Source organism: Castor canadensis, chromosome 14 (assembly GCF_047511655.1).
Source record: "Castor canadensis chromosome 14, mCasCan1.hap1v2, whole genome shotgun sequence".
Lineage (NCBI taxonomy): Eukaryota > Metazoa > Chordata > Mammalia > Rodentia > Castoridae > Castor > Castor canadensis.
Window position 1 is genome coordinate 17,251,318 of NC_133399.1, and position 23,228 is coordinate 17,274,545.

Here is a 23,228-nt window from a genome sequence, read left to right on the forward strand (position 1 = left end):
GTGGAATATAGACCTAATACAAATATAACAATATTATGAAAAGCAGGTCACGATAAGTTGAGGTCACATATGAGAGGGGTAGGGTAAAAGAAGGAAGTTAAGAAGGTCAATATGATTGATGCACTCTCTAAAAGAATGAATATGGAATTTTAAACTTGTTGAGACCACTATAAGGAGGTAAGTAATGTAGAAAGGATTAAAAATTGAGGGTATGAAAAACTCAGTTTATAATACCTACCTGTCTAAAAGAAACAAAATGTCATTTTTTCCACAAAAGCAGAGAACCGGAAGTAAAAACAAGTACTGTTTGAAGTGTTGGCAGCAGTGGGAGGACAGGAGGATAACAGGAAAGTTTGTATGACAGTGAAAATGGTGGAAATATTCTGTACAAATGAGATATGTTGAAACAATTCCAGGAATGGGTGAGGAGAGATAATGGTGAATGATGGAGTGAATTCATCTACGATGTATTGTAAGAAAATTTATAAATATCACAATTTATCCCCAGTACAACAATAACAATTATAAAGAATTACAAAAAAAAGAAGCTGAAGGAAGACACTAGACTCTGTTATGGGTTGGGACCAATTTCTGGTCAATTGGAAATGTGGCTCACAGTGACAGGCTGTAATCACAGTGGAAATCAAAATTACCTACCTGGTCTACAAAGCTGTCATTCAATCAAGAGGAGGTGGGGTTCTGTGAACTGTCCAATCCGTGTGCTGCCGACAAAGAGGCACGAAAGGGGCATTGAGAGAAAGCACGTGACCGTGAACCTGACCCTGATGGTCCCTGCACCTTCTGGTTGTGCATAGGTGGCCATGACAACGGTGGGGTGGTGTGACTGTTATGTAATCTATGCTCTGTGACGTTCACAGAGCCATAATGAGGAGTTGTGGATGTCCTACACTGGCAAATGGTGCAGCAGGAGGGGATATTGGATCTGCCGTGGGGGTCATCTCAAGCCCTCACAGAGTCTCTTGCTGGTGCTGCTGGGCCTTCCATCCCCTCCATCCTCCAGGGTTGAGCTGGCCTTGACTAGTGTCCTGTTGACAAATGTCCTGTACAGTCCTGTGCAGTCAATGCTCAGCCAGGAGCTGCCCACCGCCCTGCTGTCTCCAGACTGTGGGGTGACGGAGGGAGGGTGGGGGAGATACCGCAATCCTGTGTGATGCAGGGTAGGAGTTGTGCTGTGTGAGGAATTTCCAGTCTCCCCTGGAGTCGATTTTCTTCTGAGTTCAAATCCCGGACCTTGTTCACTGTCATAGCTTTCCATAGTTGGCTAATAAAGCCCTAAATTTCATGATCCTTCCCCATTTTGCAAAACTGAGCATTCACCTTTACAGTTCATGACATCATCAAATATATGGCCTTAATTGTATGTAACACACACACACACACAAACACACACACACACACACACACACAATTTTGATGTTTTTATGTACAGGAATGGGGATGGTGCTCAAGTCCTCATTCATGCCAGGAAAGCCTAGTTCCACTTTGCTTCCCTCCACACTCCCCAGCATTTTCACACAGTATTTAAATTGTGATCCTCTCTGCAGTGGATGGCCATTTGAAAACACTGGACATTATCACTTTAAGAGAAGTTAGATTGTTTCAGAAGTACAAATGTCAAGTATTTTTCTCTCATATGTTGTATCATAGTTTTACTCTATGTTACCATTTGGAAACAGGAAAAGTATGTGAATTTCTCATGTCTTCCTACTGCATATAAAGGTACAATTATCTCAAAATAAAACAAGAATTTTAAAGGAGAAAAGTAAATTTATCCATACAATCTGTGTTTAAGCAATTCAAATTTCAACTTGTTTCCATTTTTAACACAATTTTTTCCATTTTGCTCAACTTAATTGTATGATGTCATGACATATCTTTGTTAGTCATTTTTCATCACTGTGACAAATAATTGAAAGAAACAATGTAAAAGCTCATGGTTTTAGCTGCTTTCATCCAAGGTTGGATGGATCCATTGTGTCTGGGCCATGAGACAGAACACCACAGAGGATGTGGTAGAGCAAAGTGGCTTGTCTCATGACATCAGGGATGAAGAGAAGAAAGACCAAAGGACAGGGGACAAAATACATGACTCTTGTGCATACTCACAGTGACATTCTTCCTCCAACTAGGCCCCCACATTATAATTTTCACAATCTTTCAATCATGTCATCACATTAAGTATCTATTAAGGGATAATGCATTGATTAGCTCAGGGTCCACAGGATGCAATAAATTCATCACAGCCCACAAAGTGATGGTACACAGTACATGAGCCTGTGAGGAACCTTTCACTCTCAAGTCACAATAATATATTATGTTGAAAATTACCCTAGCATAGTTTGTTTTGTTAAAGCAGGTAAATAAAAATGAATGGAGTCATGCTGACAATGGACTGTGTCTTTGTGTCCTTGTGGACATGCCATGACAAAGTAGATACTGAGCAGTCTGTGAGGAAGTTTGTTTCCTGGTCAGTGTAAAAACAGTTGGCTAAGGTAATAAACAGAAATGGACAATAAATGCTGGCATCTGAACTTCTATCACTATGACCCTGTCTGCTGCGGAGAGACTGAGGGAAACATGTACAGATGGAAATTTTATCCAGAAGGGTGATTTTTATATAGGTGATCATCTTCTGTCTCTTCTTTATTACACAAACTTGCCTCCCTCCATGTTTTGTGATGTCCTTCTGTTATAATATATTATAAAGCAAGTCATTACTTGGCTTTTTATTAGGGGTAGTTCATTCCTTAGCTAAGTCTTACAAAGTCATATATTAGATAACACTTTTTTGTTTTGATGTAGTCATTTTAGCTTTATAGGACTACAATGTGTTATTTTTTCCAATGATGTTCAGTAATGATTTGCTTGAGGTTTGTTAAACAAATCATATTATACATATAATACACATAGTCCCAGAACTGATGCTATGTGGACCTCTTTTGGAAAAGTTGTTCAGTAACATAGAGTTCTGAGAGTATGTAAATGACAAGTCAGAGTATTTCCATCTTTTCATTTGTTTCTCTGTTTTTATTCTACCCAATTTACTAAATCTTTAAAATTTATACATTATATAGATGCCTAGAAATTCAGGATTCTACGTTACCCATGTTTGTAACTCAGAACTGTTCCTTGTATGTGTCTGAAAACTTAATATATAGAACAGTTCTTGATAAAGGTTTATAATCTGTGATTTTTCTGTTGAATGGAGAAAAATTAGAAAGGGGATGTTTGAATATAGAGTCTAAATCAGAGAAGTGAATGCAGACTGATGTAACAAGAGACTTGAGGTAGGAAAGGTACATAAACACATTGACATTGAGTTTGATAGTAAAGCTGAAAAATAAATAAGCATTCTGAATATATAACTATAATCTCATGGTTATTCAAGTATATGGATTCAATTTCAATTTGTGGATGGAAAAAATGGAGGAATATATACCCAATGGAATATTATTCAGGTATAAGTAACAATAAACTTATACCACAAACTATTGTTTGTGGCTAAATGTGACCTATGCCTGTTTTTATAAATAAAGCTTTATTGTCATGCTGTCATGCAGATTTATAATGTGGGTATACAGCTCATTTCATGATACAAAGAAAGGTTTTCATGTTGATGGAGTTCCTGGAGCCCATCTCCCATGATATTGAAGGGTTACTGTCCCTTAATCTCAGTCTCTTCTATAAGAAAATTATTTACGGCTGAGGAGGTAATTGGATGGACTCACCCTTCAAGGATTGAAATGGTTTAGGATTTTACTTTACTTTGGCAGTAGAATGTTTTGGGATTGATGTCATGCCTCAAGGGGACTACCAGGACATTAATAAATGTTGCCATCTGAACTTCCATTATTATAGCCCTGTAGGCTGAGGAGAAGGTGAGGGAGACAGTAGTACAGATGGAATTTTGAACTAGAAATGTGAATTTTGCACAAGGGAACATTGTAGAATTCTTCCCATCCACATAATCATCAAATTCCCTCACTTTTTGAGGTCAGTCTAAAGTCCTGATCCTCACTTATCCTTTTTTCTCATTGTGCTGTATTCTGTGAACATTGTCCTAGTTATGGCGCATTTTCCCAGGTTTCTTCTGTTAATTCTGAGTTTATATCCTCTATCCAGAGTGGTTCATCAGCTGGGGCCAGCTAAAACCTTTCCTATCTATGGTGCATCCTTGTTCAATGGCTATTAGACAGTTTTCCATTACTGTTACAAAAGCTGATGCAATCAATTTATAACCCTAGATTGCTTAGTTTGGTACCATCTTGAAAGTTCCAGAACCTAATCAGTTGGTTCAATTAGTGTTTTCCTTGGCAGAAACTGAAACTGCTGATCATGAGAGGAAAGGAGTGTGTGGTGGAGAAGAGCTGCTCATCAAGTGAAAAAGGGACAGGAAGAGACTGGGTTCCCATCACCCCCTTCAAGGTCTTCAAGGGCATGCCCACAGTTGAGACAGATTTAGAAATCAATCTCTCCCTGTAGACTGGGAAGCAGTTCAGCATTCTTGGTGCACTGTTAAACACTGTTAAAGCACTCCTAATGTTAATTACATCCATTTCAATGTTTTTTTTTTTATAAACAACCTAAGATATTGGGAGTCAGGGAAATTTGACTACTTAATTGTCACATCTTAACCCTTTTCTGCTGCCTTGGTTGCCTTGGGCAAAGTACTATCAGTCAACAATGAACAGAACCATCCTCATGACAACCCTGGATAATTTCAATACTCCAGCAAAGCATTGAGAAAGATACAAGACTATCATGCCTGTTGCCCTGTTTGCATCCACAAATCCTGAATGCACTGGCCCAGTTATAGTTTTTTCCAAGTGGCTTATGATGTACATTTTGCCATCATTTGCCTTGGTGAACTCTAAATGTACCTGCAAACACTTTCACCAGGCCATGGTAGAAGCACTTCACCTGGTTGACAATGCTCCAAATGTGGGAAATGGTGAGGCCAGTGAGGATATTGAATCTGTGATAGGGTCCAGTGAAACTCTCTTGGAGTCCCTTGCTGGTGCTGTTTGGCCCTCCATCCCCTCAACCCCCTTGGTGAGGCTGGGCCTGCAGCCTGGACCAGTGTTCTGTCTAACCTTAGGCAGCACTTTATTGTCAGCCAGGAGTTCCTGCTACCCCTGTATATCCCAGACTGAGAGGTAAGGTTGGGGCAACGCCAAACCCTGTGTGATGTAGGGTTGGAGCTACGGTGAGTGGGGGCTCCCATTCACCCCTTTTTCCTCCCTGGATCTGATTTTCCTCTCAGTTAAATCCCTGACCCTCTCACCATTGCTCATTATCCTAGGTCTTCCTATACTGGTAATAAGTGTCTAAATTTTATGATTCCTACCTGTATTCTCAAATTCAATACTAACGTTTTTGACATTGCAATTAATGGCATTATCAACTACATGGGATTTATGGGATTTATTCTAAAACATATGCACACACACACACACACACAGAGAATTTTGAAGTATTTTTATTTGCAGTGTGCTGGAGATGGTTGTCAGGGTTTTGCAATGCCAGGGAAGGAGAGTAACACTGCTATTGTTTCCCCACCTCCACAAACTTCAGACACACACTTTAATTGTAATTGCTCTGGTAATGGAAGGTCTTTCAAAAAACCTGGAGATCAGTACATTAAGTGAAGTTCACCAAGACCAGAAAGTCAATGATCAGTATTTTCTCTCATACGGTGTATCAATATTTAACTCCATGTTACTATTATGGAAATGGAGAAAAAGTACATGAATCTCTTATTGTTGAGTCTTACTACTACACGTAAACGTAGAATTACTTCAACATAAAACTTTTAATTAAAAATACAAGTGGGAAAAGTAAATGTATCCAAACAAGCTATGTTTAGGCAGTTCAAAATTCTTGTTTTCCATTTAACTCACAATTTCTCTGCTTCATAAATGTATTCCATTCATGTGTTGTGATGTTCTGGAAATTGAGAAACTCACCTGTTCCCATACTCTGACCAGTCACATTGTGCTGCAACTGAGCCTATCATCCTAGGTGTTGCTTGTATTTTCTCCCTGGGATTTTCTTCTTTGGTTCTCAGATTTTTTACCTATCCTAGAATGTTATGAGGTGAGGGCAACTACAAGACTTTTCTAACCATACATCTCCCTCTTGGTGAGCTCCTGGTTCCATGGCACTGGATTTGTTTATCAACTATTCATTACGGAAATAAAGGATGTGATATCATCAAATTATAAACAGAAACTTCTTTTGGCTCAGAGTATTTGTGATTCTATTCCATGATGATCTGTTTCCATGGCTTTGTGCAACTGGTGAGGCATCACATCCTGGGGAAGAGAGAACATAGGTAGATAGAAGCTTCTCAGGTTCATAGTCAGGAAGTAGAGGAAAAGAATCAGGAAGATGCTTGTGTCCCATATGAACTTCCAAGTTATGACCAAACTACCCAAGACCTTCCACAAGGCTTTAACTCATTAGAAGTTCTATCACTTCTTAATTGTGCCAAACTGGATTCATAACCTCTATCAACAGGGCCTGTAGGGGACATTTGTGATCCAAAATGCAGCAATGGCCTTGGGGATCTTCCTCAGTTCTGCAGCTTCTCTGTTCTCTAGGACCATCTGATGGTCTCAAAGCAGTGTACACATTCACCTCTGTGCTGAATCCCTTCATCTACAGACTGAGGAGCAGAGAGAGAAAGGGGCCCTGGGGAGACTCCTTGGAAAAATGGACCTCTCGGTGAAAGGACCTTGGCTGGATTGCCATGAGTAGCAGTTGCATGGACCTGAGTAGTAGAGAGCCTGGCCTACTTCTTTACATGTTTTCACTACTTCTGTTTATATATACCGCAAAGCAAGTCATTACTTGGCTCTTTATTTGGGGTTTTTCCTGTCCTAGCTGTACGTCATAAAATTGTATTTTGGATTACACTATTCATTTTTAGTCAGTCATTATAAATTTGTAGACTACAATCTGTCTATCTACACTAGTGTTTGGTTTTAGGATTGTTAAAAAAATCACTCATATATATGTTGCAGATGTTTTCAGAGCTGATTCCAGTAGGCCTCCTTTGGAAATATCCTGTATGGGATGTGTTCTGAGGTTAAGTAAATGATAAGCCAGAGGATCCTCACCTTCTTATTTGTTTCTCTTTCTTTTTGGTCCACTCAATTTACTGATTTAAAAAACCATACATAATATAGGTCCTTAGAAATTCAGAAGTGCATCCCATTCATTTTTATAAATCAGAAGTATATCTATGTAGAACACTTCTTCATAAGGGTATTGTACTCAGTGATTTTTGTTGAATGGAGGAAAATTAGTCAGACACTGGTTGAACAAATATACATTTGATGCCATCCCCATCAATATTGCAAAGTATCTCTTCAAGAAATAGAAAAACCAATGTCTTAAAATTTTTTTTTTACCATATATTAGTTGTGCAGGAAGTTTCATTGTGACATTTAACTATAAGGTTATAATATGCCTTGGTTAGTTTCATCCCCTCATCACCCTCTTCCTTCCCTCTCCCCCACTTAAAATTATTTAAAAAGTTTCATTGTTCTATTTTCATGGAGGATATGAAGAACATTGACCTTATTCAATGTTCCTCACCCTTTCCATTCACTCTATCACCTCCTATTAGTACCCAGTTCCTAACAGCAAGTGTCCTTCATCCTTGTTCTTTAAGTGTATTTTCATTGTTCAAAGGGTTTCACCATGGTATTAACATTCATATTTACAAAAGGTCCCATATATATCCACAGCAATTATCGTCAAAAAGAGCAATGCTGGAACTCAAAACAGATATCTGCCCACCTTTTTTGGTAGCACTTCTACTCACTCTAGTGAAGTAATGCAATCAGCTTAGTTGCTTATATATGGAAAGATTGAAAATAATGTGTTGCACATACACATATACACAAGGGAATAATATTCAGTCATAAGCAGAATGAAATTATGGAAAATGGACAGAACTGGAAGTCATTATAGTAAACAAAATAAGCCCAACTTATATACTTTATGTTTTTTCTCATATACACAATCTGAAAAGTGGCATGAGTGTGAAAGCAAGAGTATTTAAAGAATTAGAGGGAGAGCATGGGTATATGGAGAATGCAATAGGGTGTGAATATGATAAAACTAATTTCTATGCATGCATAAAAATAGAAAAATGAGATCTATTAATATAGTTGTAATTGGGCATAAGAATTTAAGAGGAGTAATAGGGTGAATTAGATCAAAGTGCACTGTATGCATCTGTAGAAATACAGCAAATAAACACATATGTACACATATGATAATAAAATATATAAGAAGAAAAAAGAAAGCCCGACAAATTAGAAAATAAAGCACAAGCTTATATAATGATGTGTACCTTGCCATTACATTACAGTGTATTCTAATTTGATGTAAACACTGTTTTATATAAACACTGTCTACAGGAATATAAACCAGAAAGACCTACAAGAAAACCTGACAATTTTGAAAAGTTTTGTAATGATGAGTTCTTTGCCATTCAATTTACAGTGCATTCTTATTCTCTGATGGAAGCTTCATATGAACACCTGTTTACAAGAGAATAACCCAGAAAGATCCACAAAAATGCCATAAGGGTCAAAAGAAGGAAGGGAAATTTCAACTTTTCTGCATAAGTGACATTTTGATGGTCATGAAATCTGTTTGCCACTGAAAGAGCACTGGTACATCCTTGTCCATCATTTCATGCTGTTTCATTTCTGAATCCTATATTCTCTGGGGCCTTCTGCTGCTCCTCCACCCTCAAATTCTGGATATTCAGGAGGTACAAGTTACCCTTGATACTGAGATAGAAAATGACAAGGTATTGTATGTGGCTAAATATGGCTATGGACTGTTTTTGAAAAGAGTTCTTTTTTTTGGTACACTGACATGCAGATTCACGATGAGTTGCTTGCAGCTGATTTAATGATATAAAGGCAGCCTTTTGTGTCCAATGCATTCCTGGAAGCCATAGCCAATGGACACTTGGGGGTGATTGTGCCTTAGTCACAGTCTCTTCTATACAAAAATCATTCAGATGCTGAGGAGGCATGTGAAAGGAGTCACATGCTTGAGTCCACAGCTTGAGGAGGATTTAGGATTTTCATTTACTTTGACAATAGAATATATTGGGATTGATAGTGTGCCTCAAGTGCATTCTTGGGAAATTTCTTCTATGGTATGTTAGAATAATGCTACAATCACATGCCAAATCCAAGACAGACAGATGGACTTACAGAGGACATGAAGAAAAGCCATGAGAAATTATGAACCCAGTTGTTTTGGAGGTAAATGGAGGGTATTGGAGGACATCAGGTCAAGTGAATTAAGCATGCTAGGTTCAGAAAAGAAAAAAAGCCACATGTTTCCTCTCATACATTGAAGATAGATATGTGAGAGAAACATATAATCCACAACAGATATAATCATATACAAACTCATATATGAAGCATGTTTGTATTAGATTCCTACCAAAATAAGAAAGACATTCCTCACAGAAATATAGGCAGCTGTCATAAAATTATATGGAACCAGAAAATACCCTGAATAGTCTAAATAATTTGCAGTAAGGTGCACAGAGCTAGAGAAGAAAAACAGTGTTCCTATCAAGACATTTATGTAACCACTGATTCTACAAATATCTACTGAGAACCTGCTAGGTTCCAGGCATGTAGCACTTGCCCACGTGTTGTCCATTCTGTTACAGTGAATATTAGCTCAAGTGTTAGAGTGCCTGCCTAGCAAGTTTGAGGCCATGAGTTCATACCCCTTCACCACTAAAATAAATAAATAAATAAATAAATAAATAAATAATGAAAATAATTGGATTCTAACTGCTAATGTGTTCCACTGGATATTTAAAAAACTTTGCATAAAGTGTGAAGTCAAAGGTTTACTGCCCACGCTTTTATATGAAGTGACCACAGATCATCTGCTTGTTGAAAAGGATTGGTAAATGCTTTGAAATATCAGGTGTGGTGTTTGAACACACATGAAGGATTTTGGGAGCCAAAGGTCCCAGTTAAGGTGGGTCCTTTGGGTTTAGACTTTGGGAAAAACATTGAGATTTAGGATTGCGGTATGAGTTCAGAATTCCAGAAGGCAGAAGATATTTCTTTAAGCTAGGAATTGTAAATTTAAATAGATGTCTTGAGACCAGAGAATCAACAAGAAAACAAATTGCTTTCACTGTAGAGATATGTCCTACAGGTAAATGATGGACTCAGGATGGAAAACCAAGAGGGAGATGTGCTCAGGGAACAGAGGTCCAGAGCTATAATTTTCACCATCTGTGGTCATTCAGTGAATAAAATTTTGGTCTGGTGAGGACTGATATTCAAGATTTTCTCTGTACTGTCTTCTTAAATGAGTTTAATCTGCATGGTCAACTATCCAGAAAGGGACTAAGATTTCCATGGGGAGACCTTCTATTCAGAAAAAGTATTCAGGTGAGTCTGACAGTCTAGCAGATGCTGCAGGACAGCTTTTGAGATATGGGAGAGAAAAATATTCGCCTAAGGTCACCTCAGAGCCAATGCAGACAGCCCAGATATGAGAGATGGTTAATTCACTGATGTGTTTATTTAACTTCCTAGAAAGGAAAGAGAACATCAAACTCAGAGTGCAGGGCCATTGTGTTGGGTGTGAAGCTAAAGGATAGATGAGTGAGTCAATATCCCATCCCCCAAGGAAAGCACTATAAGCCCTGCACCCTGAGAAGTCAATATGTCACCTCTAAATCTGTGGACTGATGGAATGATTGTAGGGTGAACAAAAATGACCCTCCTGATTCGAATAAGACTGAAAGATTCCTCACAGTATCTCCTCAAAACTGAGGGCTGACAATGCCTCTTTCCTATCATAAAAAAATCCTTAAAACAAAACAGGTGTTACTAATCAGTTACTCCAGCCCCTATGATTCTCCTATTCTTGCTGTCTAAAAAGTACCAGATAAATAAAAACTTGTTCAAAATCTCCAGCTCATTAATAAAGTAGTCATTCCCCTCCAATCCTATACTCTATTGGCTCAAATACCCTCAAAAGCCCAATATTGCTCTATACTAGACTTCAATACACTTTCTTTTATATTCCTCTACATCCTGACAGTCAGCCTCTTTTCCTTTAAAGACCCTGCTAACCCCTCACAACAGCTAGCTAGCTAATTCGTGGTCCTTCTGAAGCAACATATGGATCTGGGCTCCTTGGACACCACTTCTGGTTGGTCCCTTTTTACGCTCCTTCTAGTATTCCTATTTTGGCTTTGTATAATAAATGCCCTCTCCAGATTCATATCTCAACAGGTCCAATGGATCAAATACCAGATCTTAAGGAATACTCACCTCTGCCTATGTGTGAGACCTCCATCCAATTCTATAGGGGGCCTCTGGAGACTAGGCAGGTCAACAATTTCCATCACACCTATTTCCCACTGCCCCATTGTCAGCAGGAAGCAGCTAGACAAGTCATTGCCCCTCTCTCCAACAGCAGTTGGGTACTTGTCTCAGGAGGGTACTTGTTGGGTCTGGGGACCTAAAGGAGAGATGAATGAGTCAGGATTCCATCCACCATGGAGAGCACTATGAGTCCTGCAACCTGAGAAGGAGATACATGGCCTCATAAGTCTGCATTCCTGCACCTTGAAGAGGGGACAAATGACTACATTAATCTGCTACGATACTGATAAACAGAATGTTCTCAAGGTTGTTTGCTCCGTTAAGGGGCAAACATACTAGCTCATTGAAAAGAGAGTCCATGCACACAAATCCATGGTCAATGGAAAAAACCCACCTAATCCTTACCCTAACCCAGAGTTAAAGCATCCATAAAAAGCCCCAGACTTCACCTCAGCAGGGAGTCACTGGTTTCCAGGCTCCACTGCACTGCTCTACCTGCAGCTTTCTTTCTCTAATAAATTCTACTTTGTGTGTCAACCTTGTTGTCCCATGAATCAATCCATTGTTTCAAGAGCCAATTCCTTGGCCAGTGAAGGCAAGAACTCTTGGCACTGGCCTGCAACAGTTGTTGACAGTGACATGATGGCAATGAAAGTCCAGGTGGAGGAGGGACTGAGAGGCTAAATGAGTGTTCAGTGTGAGGTAGAACACGTGTCTAAGGACCTTTGTATTTAATCAGGTGGAAAAGAGACACAGTGCCTTACCTGTGGAGGGACACAGTACATGAAGGCATTTCTTATTTCTTAGATGAAACAACCTTTTCATTGGCTTATTATTCTGCCCATTTCATAGTTGGAAGCATTTCCATAGAAGTTTCTAGTTTGCTATTTGTCAACTTACTTTTTTGAGTGATATTTTTCCTAAAAAATTTCAAATTCTTTTTACAAGAATATGTCTGTCTTCTTACTGCTGAGTTTCCTTCATTATTCAAGATGATTTTTCCCACCACTAACATATACGTCATTGTCTTGCTGGTCCTCTAAAATGCATTGTTCACTCTCATATTGAGGTCTGAAATATCTTTAGTTTTCATCAGGTATGTGAGGTAGGGCAACAACATAATTTCCTTTAGGAACAAAAGCCTTTTACATCATCTTTTATTTTATTATTCAAGCTTCAGTAAGCCATTTAACATAAATTACTTTGTTTTAAATGTCACTATACACTGAGGCATCTTTCCTAATTTACTCGACAAATATAAATTGAGCACTTAACCTATAACCTAATTTTGAGGAACATTTTCATTATACACTTTAATAACTAAGTCTGTGACAATTTAATTATCAATGTGTTGTTTCATTAAACTGTTGATGTTGAACATTTACCTTCACTTCATTCTTGATGCTTCTCTGTATAGCTTTAATATAATTACTTTGATATCACTCAATTTAACCTACTGTTCCCTGCAATTCTCTCATTTCACATCATCTTTTTAAAGATTTTATACTCTAGACACAGACATATTCATATTCCACTGTGAACAGAGCACAGTGAATAAAGCAAGTAAGGCCTCTGCCCATTCGAATCTTGCATCATGATGTTGATACACAGTACAGTGAAGTAAGTGTGCGTGTGCGTGTGCGTGATGCAGCATCCTCAAGGATAAGACAATGAGGCATTGTGTTTGGTGGAAAAGTGCAGAATCGTCATGTGCGTGCAGAATTTATGGAGGAAGCACTGGGGAAATATTCTTATGTTGGATTAAAGCACAGGCAGGTCTGGAGTATTCCAGTGAATATTTTCAGAGTTCAAAGCTGAAACCCTGAAGTAGCACAGACAGGACATCACACAAGAGAATGGGAATGGGGTCTGTCTCCTCAGTTATTGTGCATGAAAAGTCCAGTTCACTAGAATGAGAAATACCACCTGGGTTTCCTGTGTAATCTAAAAACTTGGCCTCACAGAACTAGAGAGGAAAATAGTGCTTAGCAGACCCGGGAAGTGAGAGAGAACAGGGAAAATTTGATAGATGGGTGCAAAGGTAAATAGGAGCTTTATATTTTGGTGCTGTGTTGCATGGGTTGGTCACCACAGTTAACAATGACATGAATATTTAAAATAGCTAGAAGGGGAATTTTGAATACTCTCAATGATAACCAAATGATGAATTATCAAGGGTATGGACATGATAATTATCCTAATTTGATCATTTACACCATATGTGTATGTACTGAAGCACCATGTTTTACTACATATACTGACAATTATGTTTCACTTAAAATGAAATAAATCAACGACACCCAATCGACCAACCAATACCAAATTTTGCAGGAGAAAATCTTTTCTTTGAGATTAGTAACTGAACTTTTAAAAAAATTTTATCATTTTTACATTTACTCACATGTCTTTTCCTGCTTAAATTAAAAACTGCCCAAAGTTTTCTGATTTGTTTTGGGAATTTTTGTTTTATTTTTCCCTTTTATTTTACCATCAGCTGTTCAATCTGTGCCATACCACCCAAAATACATCACTGTTTGCCTTTTTTGTCTGTTAGTTTTTGCTAGTCCTTAAGAGGATATGTCTGGATCTGTAATGCAACTAGAAACAGGGAAAATTTTTCTTATAATTCTTCTCAGACCACTGACCAAATTAGAAATGTACCCCATCAGAGTCATTCTCTCTCTTCCTCAATTGAGAAATTTATTCTGAGGCCTTTCTTTTTTGGTAGTGGTGATAGAAAGCAGGGGCTGGCGTACACTAGGTAAGCTGTATCACAGATCTACATATCCATCTGAACTTTTTACATTTCTTTGAACACAGTACAAAATGATCATTGCAAAATGGAGCCTGAAATTTAAATGGTTGAAAATTTGCATTGTAGAATTTATCTATCCACTTCAAAACTTCACTGGAGAGACGTGATACAGAAAACTTGCTTGTTGTGTTGTCATTTCTCATAGTGAACATGGCAGTGAGGATAACGTGAAATAAACAAAGCCCTTGAAGACCACGGCTTGTGACATTACTTCAAGTGTGTGTATGTGTGTGTGTCTTGTTGTTGTGGTTGTCCTTAAAGTGAGGGTAGTTCACAAAAAAAATGGAATGTGGGCTTTGATATTCCCCAAACTAACCCATAATACAGAGGTCTGAACATAACAAAACAGAGAGAAAAATGGCAGTTGTACTCCAATTCACGAGACATCTCTGCAGTTAATGTCATGCAAATACAAGCATTTTTACACACACGTACACACACACACACACACAAAACGTTTCCAAAAATGGGATGGTTAGAGGAGACTAAGGGATGAGGAAAACAAGAAAAGAGTGATAGGGAATGAATGATATGAATTGCAACATATCTGTGTTGGAACAAGACACAACAAATACACTGAAAGCAGTTGAACAATACAGGGTAGTGGACAAAGGTTAAGGAAAAGTAAATGAGGGGGTTGGATGACTAAAGTACAATATATTTACAGGTAAAATGCCTGGACAATACCTCACTGAACAACAAACAGAGACTAAAACAAAACAATGAAGGAAAGGAATGTGAAGCAGGTCATGTTAAGGGGAAGATGTCAGTGGGAGTGGGAGGGTAAAGGAAGAGGGTAAAGAAGGGTAAATATGATTACAGTGCCTTCCTTGTATGTATGAGTATGGAACACCAAAATCTCATGAAGACATTTTAAGAAGGGGATTGGGGTAGGAGGGAGAAAATGGAGGGGATGAATCAAACCTGGGTACAACATATGGAAATGTCACAATATATACCCTTGTACAAAGGTCATATGGTAATAAAAAGGTTTTAAAAGTAAGCCTGTTCACCAAGAAGCACAAAAAAATCCCAAAATGCCGTGCAAAAACATATAGACAAACTGACTCCTTCTGTTTGGTGCTTCAGCAGCAATGGTTCCACTTTTGTCATTATTACCCACCACTAGATCTTGTCACTCTGTTCTTGCTTATATTTCTCGTCACATAGTCTTCATGTTGACCTTGAATCAAGGACATTGCTCAGGGACTTTTTCCTCCTTCCTGGCACAGACTTATGTACATGACTTTGTGGATCCCTCCCTGCCTTCCTGGGGTTTCTTTGCAAAGTGGTGGTCTTGCTTGAAAATCCACGAAAAAGTAACAATTACTATGTACTTTCTCCTTTGTGTCTCCCCTTTCCTTGATAGTATCTGTCACCATCCATCATTTCCATTGATGATTTATTTACCTAAATGTATTTTCTTACATCTACTGGTCTTATTTCACCTTCATGTATTTTAAGAACACTTGATTTTTTTGTATACATCAATCATCACCCAAACAGTACCTACAGCATGAGCATCACTAAATTATATTTTTCTAGTGCACGTAAAAATTAGTGTGTTAAAATGTTTGAATGCATGACCACTTTGGAAAAGGCTGAGAGTTGGACTGGATTTGCAAATCAGAAATGGCAAGTGCAGAAGATTCCCATGCAATATATAGAAACTCACATCTTGATTGCAGGATATAAAAGAGTATTTCTGTCATGATATTATTGCATAAGTGAGTCATTCCTTCATTTTCTTTTTTATGTTACTCATATCAACCAAATGGTGCCAGTGAATGATGCACAGACTTCGAATTTCTACTTCCTTGAATTTCAGAGCATGCCAGAGTAGTATTTTCTCTATGGACTGTTTCTTGCCATGAACCAGGACACTGTGTTTGGTAAACTGTTCATCATCCTGGTAATGATCTCAGACCCCCACCTGCACACACCCATGTATATCTTCTATCCAATATTTCCTTAGTGAATATCTGTTCAAACTTATCCTGCATCCTAAGGATGCTGGTGGACATCCAGTCACAGAGCAAGGCCAATTACCTATAAATCCTGCATCACCCAAATGCATTTGTTCATACCCTTTATAACATTGGACATTTTTATGCTGACATTTATGGTCTATGATCATTTTGTTGCCATATGGCACCCACTGCATTACAGAGTCATCATGAACCCTCAGCTTTGTGTGTTGTTGGTTCTCATGTCCTGGATTGTGAGTTTCCTGTTTTCCTTTTTACAAAGCTTAATAGTATAACAACTCTCCTTTTTTGCACACTCAGAAATTCCATACTTTATCTGTGAAGTGATTCAGGTGGTGCAACTTGCTTGTTGTGATTCATTTCTTTACAAGGTGGTGACATATTTTAGAGCTGTGCTACTAGGTGGTGATCCCCTGGCTGGCATTCTTTATACTTACTTCAAGAGAGTTTCCTCCATTTGTTCAGACTCAGTTCGGGGGAAGTAGAAAGTATTTTCCACATGTGCATCTCACCTCTCATTTGTCTCCTTTTTTAATTGCAAAAGCCTTTGTGAGAACTTCAGTTCTTCTGTGACTCAAAATTCACAATCCACTGTAATAGCCTCTGTGATGAGCCTTGTGGTCACCTCAATGCTGAGACCCTTCATTTGCAATCTGAGGAGTAAGGACAAGCATGTTCTGAAAAGACTTTCTGAGATAGAAACAATCAGATGGCCATCCATTCTGGGAATAAGTAAGTTCCCATGATTGCAGGACTCAAAGCCTCTGGGTCAGAGTTTGAATTCTTTGATGGTGGATATGTAACTTGTTCATTCTACTTTATTCCTGGTGTTTCTGTTTCTCTGATTTTAGTTTCTCTGTACAATGCAAATACAAATTTCACTTTGTCACAAATTCTCCTCTCTCTGACATCCAATCATTTCATTGTATTATCTTCAAATTTTGCTGGGGTTTCTCCAACATTGGATTCAAAATACTTGGAATTCCCATATCATTGTGTAGAATATATATTTTTGGAATCTTTCATCTCATATGATGCATATGGCTGTAACAATGCCATTTCTTTTTTGATTACAAAGAGAGTTCATCATGATATATTTTCTTTCATGCACCAGTGAACTTTCATGAAATTCACCCCCTCTATTCCTCTGTCTTATCCCCTTGCTCACTAAGCAATTTTTACAGGTTTCATTATTCTATGTTAATATATTCATATAAAGTACCTTAATCACATTCACCTTCTCTACAGACTCTGTGTTCACCCTGCCTCTCCTATTGGCTTTCACCTTAAAGCAATATCCTCATTTTGCACTCATGGCATTTCTTTTGGTCTAGATTTTGTGTTTTCATTTTCTTTCTAAGGCTGGCTTATTGTCCATGATGATTTCCAATTCCTTCCATTTTTTTCTGAAATCAAAGTGTATAATTTCAGGGCTGGGGAAGTGGCTAAAGTGGTAAAGCACCTTCCTATCAAGCCCAAAGCCCTTTATAATTTCATTCTTATCTCTGACTAAATGATTTTGCATTGTTATCTATCTATATCTATCTATTTACCTATCTACCTACCTATCTAATTTTATTTATACCTTCATTGGTTGATGGACATTGAAACTGATTACATTTGTTGCACTTCCATGTAGGAGACATGCATTTGGTAACTCAGTTCCTTTACAGTATTTTATAAGAGAATATAATCAGAGAATACAAGTTGTTTGTGTGTTTATCATTAATTGATGTGTCACTTTCTGCCTTTACTGACAGTGCAGAATTTAGTATATTCAGTTTTCTTATAGCTCATCAATAGAGGGTTTTTTGTATTTAGGGTCTTGATTCTATTTCAACTTGATGTCTTTAATGCCTCCTACAGTCATAGGACACCCAGGCACACAGAGTTATCTACCCTGCCCCCCATATTTCCTAGTTGGATATTTCTTATTCAAGATCACATTGATAATATGGCAATAGTGTGGAAGTTGTGAATAGATTTGTGGTTCTTAGGAGTTAGGCACTAAAAAGGAAGTGATGTAGACGTGGATATTGAAGACAAATACTTGGAATCCTTAAATTGCTGCAACTTTTCTGTATTAAATTATATTTTCTTTCACACTAATCTGTATCAATTATAAATATGAATGAAACTGAGTATGGTATTTCCACACATGACTACTGTATACACTAATCCAATCCAGCTTCTCACTGAACTTCTAAACTCTTCCCAAACTTCTTGTAGTCACTATTCTTCGGGTTTCCTTTTTAATCAACATACAGTATTTTCCCACGAATGACAGAATTCCATTCTTCTTTACAGCTGACTAATATTCCATTGTGTGAATATACCACATATTCTTTTCTTGTTTGTTTTATGATGGACTGTAGACTGCTTTCTTGTGTTAAGTATTGTGAATAGTGACACAATAAATATGGTCGTTTGAACGTTTGTTCTTCGATGTCCTTTCCTTATACCAATGTGAATGTCCTGGGGGTGATTTTGCATGATAATTTTGCTTGATGTTACCATTGTGGAAACAGAAAAAGGCATATGGTCTCTCTTTGTCATTTCTTTCTACAGCAGGGTAATTTGAAAATCTCAAAATTAAAAACTTTCAATAAATAAAGTTTTTAGAGCAAGTTGTTATTAAGCAGTTCATGGTTTGACTTATTTCCCTTTTCATGTTCAACTCACAATTCCTTTTCAATTTCACCTACATGACCACATGTTGTTATATTTGTGTCAGTAAATCTTTCATTCCTGTGACAAATACATGACAGAGACGGAGATTCATTCCATCTTATGTCTTTAGATGTTTTCAGCGCATGGCCATCTGCCTCTGTTGTTTCTGGAATGTGGTGAGGCATAAATCACGCAGGGAGGACTGGAGTAACATTTCTCACCAAATGGTGGCCCCAAAGCAGAGATGAAAAAGAAGGGAACAAGGAACAAGATACATCATTCCAGGGTATGACACAGTGACCTAATTTCTCCAACTAGGATCAGCCTTGTTCTTTTCACCACATTCTAATAATGTCAATAGTTTAATGCATAAAGGGATTCAACCATTGAGTAGGTCATAGTCCTCACATACTAAAAGTCGTTTAACTGATAACAAACACAAATACAAAATACTCAAGCCACAATAATATCCTATGCTTAAAATTACCCTCACCAAACTGCTTTTGAAGCAGATAGGTAAATAAAAATAAAGTTATGCTCCTAATGGGCTCTGTCTCTATGACTCTGTACATGCTGTGAACCCACAGGTATACAGCAGTCTGTGATAAAGTTTATTCATCAGTGTAAAAAATTCGAGAATGAAACAAACAGAATTGGGAAAATAACAAATGTTGTCAGCTGTCTTTTCATTATTATGGGCCTGTGTGCTGTGGAGAGGCTGAGGGAGATAGCAGTCCAGAAGGATGTTTGATCAAGAAATGTGAATTTTGTACAAGGGAAAATTCTATACCTATTTCCTTCCACATAATCATGGAAATCCCACACTTTTTGAGATTTTCCTTAAGTCCTGAATGTTATCTTTTCTTTATTCTCATTGTGATGTATTCTCTGATCACAGTCCTCATTGTTTCACCTTTGCCTGGGATTCTTCTCCTATTATGAGATTATATTCTCAATCTGAGCGTTTCATCAGCTGGAGACAATCTAAAACCTTTCTTACCTATGGGTCTCTCGTCTGGTCTGACCCTTGTTCAATGGCTGTTAGCCAGCTTTCCTTTTCTCTAACAAATATCTGATGCAATCAACTTATAAACAGAGGAGGTTTACCTTGGCACCATTTCAGAAGTTCCATACCCTGATCGATTAATTCCATTAATGTTTTCCTTTAGAGAGGCCATGCATCAAGAGGAATGATGAGAACATGGTGGAGAAAAGCTTCTTATCAAGTGAAAAAAGGATAGAAGATACTGGGCTCCTAATATTCTTCCAAGGCCATGCTCCAACTTGAGGTAGATGTAGGGATAACCCTTCTCTCTGGGACTGGGCAGAAGGCCAGCATTGTTGCAGCACTCTCAAATACTCTTAAAGCACTCCAAATCTTAATTATTAGCCCTTGGTGTAATCATCCCTTCTAATGCTTGCTTTTCTATAAACAACCTAAGATGTTGGGAGTCAGGGAAATTTGAATTTTAATTGTGATGACATTTTAACCCTTTACTGGTGCCTTGACTGCCTTGAGCAAAGGACTGTCAGCCAAGTATCCAGCAGTACAGCCCTCATGACAACCCTGGAAACTTTTGACAATCCAGTAAGAAATTCAGAAAGCTGCATGGGTATCTTAGCTGTTGCCCTGTTTGCATCTCCAACTCCTGAAGGCACTGGTCCAGCTACAGCTGTTTCAAGTAGCTTATCATCATGACTATTTTGCAATTAGTATCCTTATTGAGCTCGAGATGAATCTTCAGGCAGACCATGGGGGAATCACTTTCCTTTATGCCCAGGAGGACAGTGATTAGTACAAACAGAACCCTTCATTTCTACAAAGTGATGCAATGATTTGTAACAGTATGGACTCTCTTGCTGTGGATTGTGGATTATGCCACAATTTAGGTTAAATATGTATATATATATTTATATGTGCTCATAAACACAAACACAAAAAACAGTAAAAACCTCATAATTATGTTGGTATGTCATATTAGTTTGAGCCTGCAGTAAAACTTCTGCATCAGTGAAACAAAATAAAACTTCTATTAACTTGTTTATCTCAGGTATTTTTTTCACAATCATAGAAAGAAGACTAACATAGAAAATTTACATATAATCATAAAATACATAAAATTGCTACAGTGGTGGTGCATACCTGTGATCCCAGGTAAAAATCACGAGGTTGATGCTGGTTTTGGCAAAGTTACCAGACCATATATAAGTAAATAAACAAATAAACAAACAAACAAATTAATAAGTAAATAAACATCCTTCCAAAGGAAGTTGCATTCCTTGCAGGTGTAATGGACATAGCTCCTTGTTGGCTATATCAGTAAGTCACATACCCTTCTAGGACTGGATTATATGACCTTCCCAAGAGGAATTGGGAACCAGACACTGCTACATGTGAGGAGGTCTCTTTTAAATGTCTGTGTTGGCAAAGAGCACAGTTTCAAAGTTGGCATGGTAGACATCTTGAGCCTGTGACTTCAGAGCACAAGAGAACCTGCTGTTGAGTCTGGCCTGTGCTCAGCTTCCCTATTGGGTAAGACTAATGTCACATCCCATGTGCAAAGAAATCTGGAAATTCCTGTGCACACTCTGAGTCCCATGTTCAGGGAGACACTAGTCTCAGTTCTGGGTTGGGAACAAGTTCTTGTCAAAGGCAAATGGGGCTGACAGGGCCAGCTTGTATTCACAGGGAAATCAATTCTACCTACTTGGTCATTTCTACTGTCATTCAATCAAGAGGGCATGGGCTACTTAAACTGTCTAATCAGGTATGTCACTGATTAAGTGTGAAGGGGGCATTGTGAGAATTCACGTGACCCAGATAGTGACCTCAGTGGTCCCTGCAACTTGTGGCCTTACACTGTGACCATGACTATGACACTATGGCTGTGATGTAATCTTTCCTTTGTGATGTGCACGGAGTCATAGTGAGGAGTTGACAACACTCCAAAAGTGGGAAATGTTGAGGACAGAAATGATATTGGATTTGCGATGGGCATCATTTGAAACCCTCATGGAGTCCCTTGCTGGTGATGTTCGGCTGTATGTTCCCTCTATCCCCCAGGGTGGGACTGGACCTGCAGCCTGGACCAGTGTCCTTTCCCACCCTGTTGAGAGACTCCAGCCCCATCATGAGCTGCCTGAGGCCCCTGTGTCTCCCAGACTCTGAGGTGATAGAGGTAAGAAAGGGGAGGCACCCAATTCCTGTGTGATGCAGGGTTGGAGCTGTGGTGAATGGGCTGTCCCCAGACAACTGTTTATCCTCCCTGGAGCAGAGTTTCCTCTGAGTTCAAATCTGCAAACTTGCTCATTATCCTCCCTCTTCCTAGATTAGCAAGAAATCTCTAGAGTTCATGATTTCTCTCCATATTCCTAAACTCAAGATGTGACATTACAATTCACAGTGTAATCAACTATATAGCCTTCATTCTATAACACACAGACATACACAAACAGAGACACAGACACAGACACACACACACACACAGACACACACAAAGTCTTTTTGAAGTCTTTTTATTTTATCTGCAATATGTGGGGATGATGCTCAGGGTCTAGCCATGTCAGGGAAACACAGCAACACTATACTATTGTTTCCTCGGCTCCATATCCTTGGGACACATATTTTAATTGTAATCACCCTAGTAATGGAAGGCCATTTGGAAAAATCGGAGATCATTACATTAAGTGAAGTTAGCCAAGTTCAGAAAGACAAAGATCAGTGCTTTCTCTCACATGATGTATCAAGGTTTAACTCCATGCTACTATTATGGAATCGGAGCAAAAGTACATGCATCTCTCATTGTTGAGGCTTTATGCTACATGTAAAGGTACAATTACCTCAAAATGAAAAGCTGGCAGTTTTCAGCTATCTACAGTAGGGTTTGGTTTCAGGATTTTTAAATAAATCACACCATACATATATAACATATAATTTTAGAAGTGATCCAAGTGGACCTCCTTTGCAAATGTTGCTTTGTGTAGTAAATTCTGAGATGTGTTCTGAGATTAAGTAAATGATAAGCCAGAGCATTCTCACTTTGTTATTTGTTTCTCTTTCTTTTTGGTCCACCCAATTTACTGATTTTTTTGTTTTTTTTTTATTTTATAGCTTTGACATTTACTCAAATATGGATACATTGTTTGGGCCACCTGCCCCCCTCCCTTTCTGGGAGAACTAATTTTTTTGACGAGAATACATAAGAGATAATAACAAAGACATAACTGCTTTTTAAATTAGAGATAAAGATAGTTATGCAGAGAGGTTCCTAGCATTGCTTCTATGCACATGTGTATTGCAACCCACATTGCTTCATCTCTACCAGACCTTTT

At 38.3% G+C, this 23,228-nt stretch overlaps 1 pseudogene; it reads left to right on the forward strand.

Annotated features, from left to right (window-relative positions):
• Window positions 1-4,782: 4,782 nt before the first annotated feature.
• The window catches only part of LOC109678941 (olfactory receptor-like protein OLF4), a 34,697-nt pseudogene continuing 16,251 nt past the window's right edge, over window positions 4,783-23,228 (forward strand).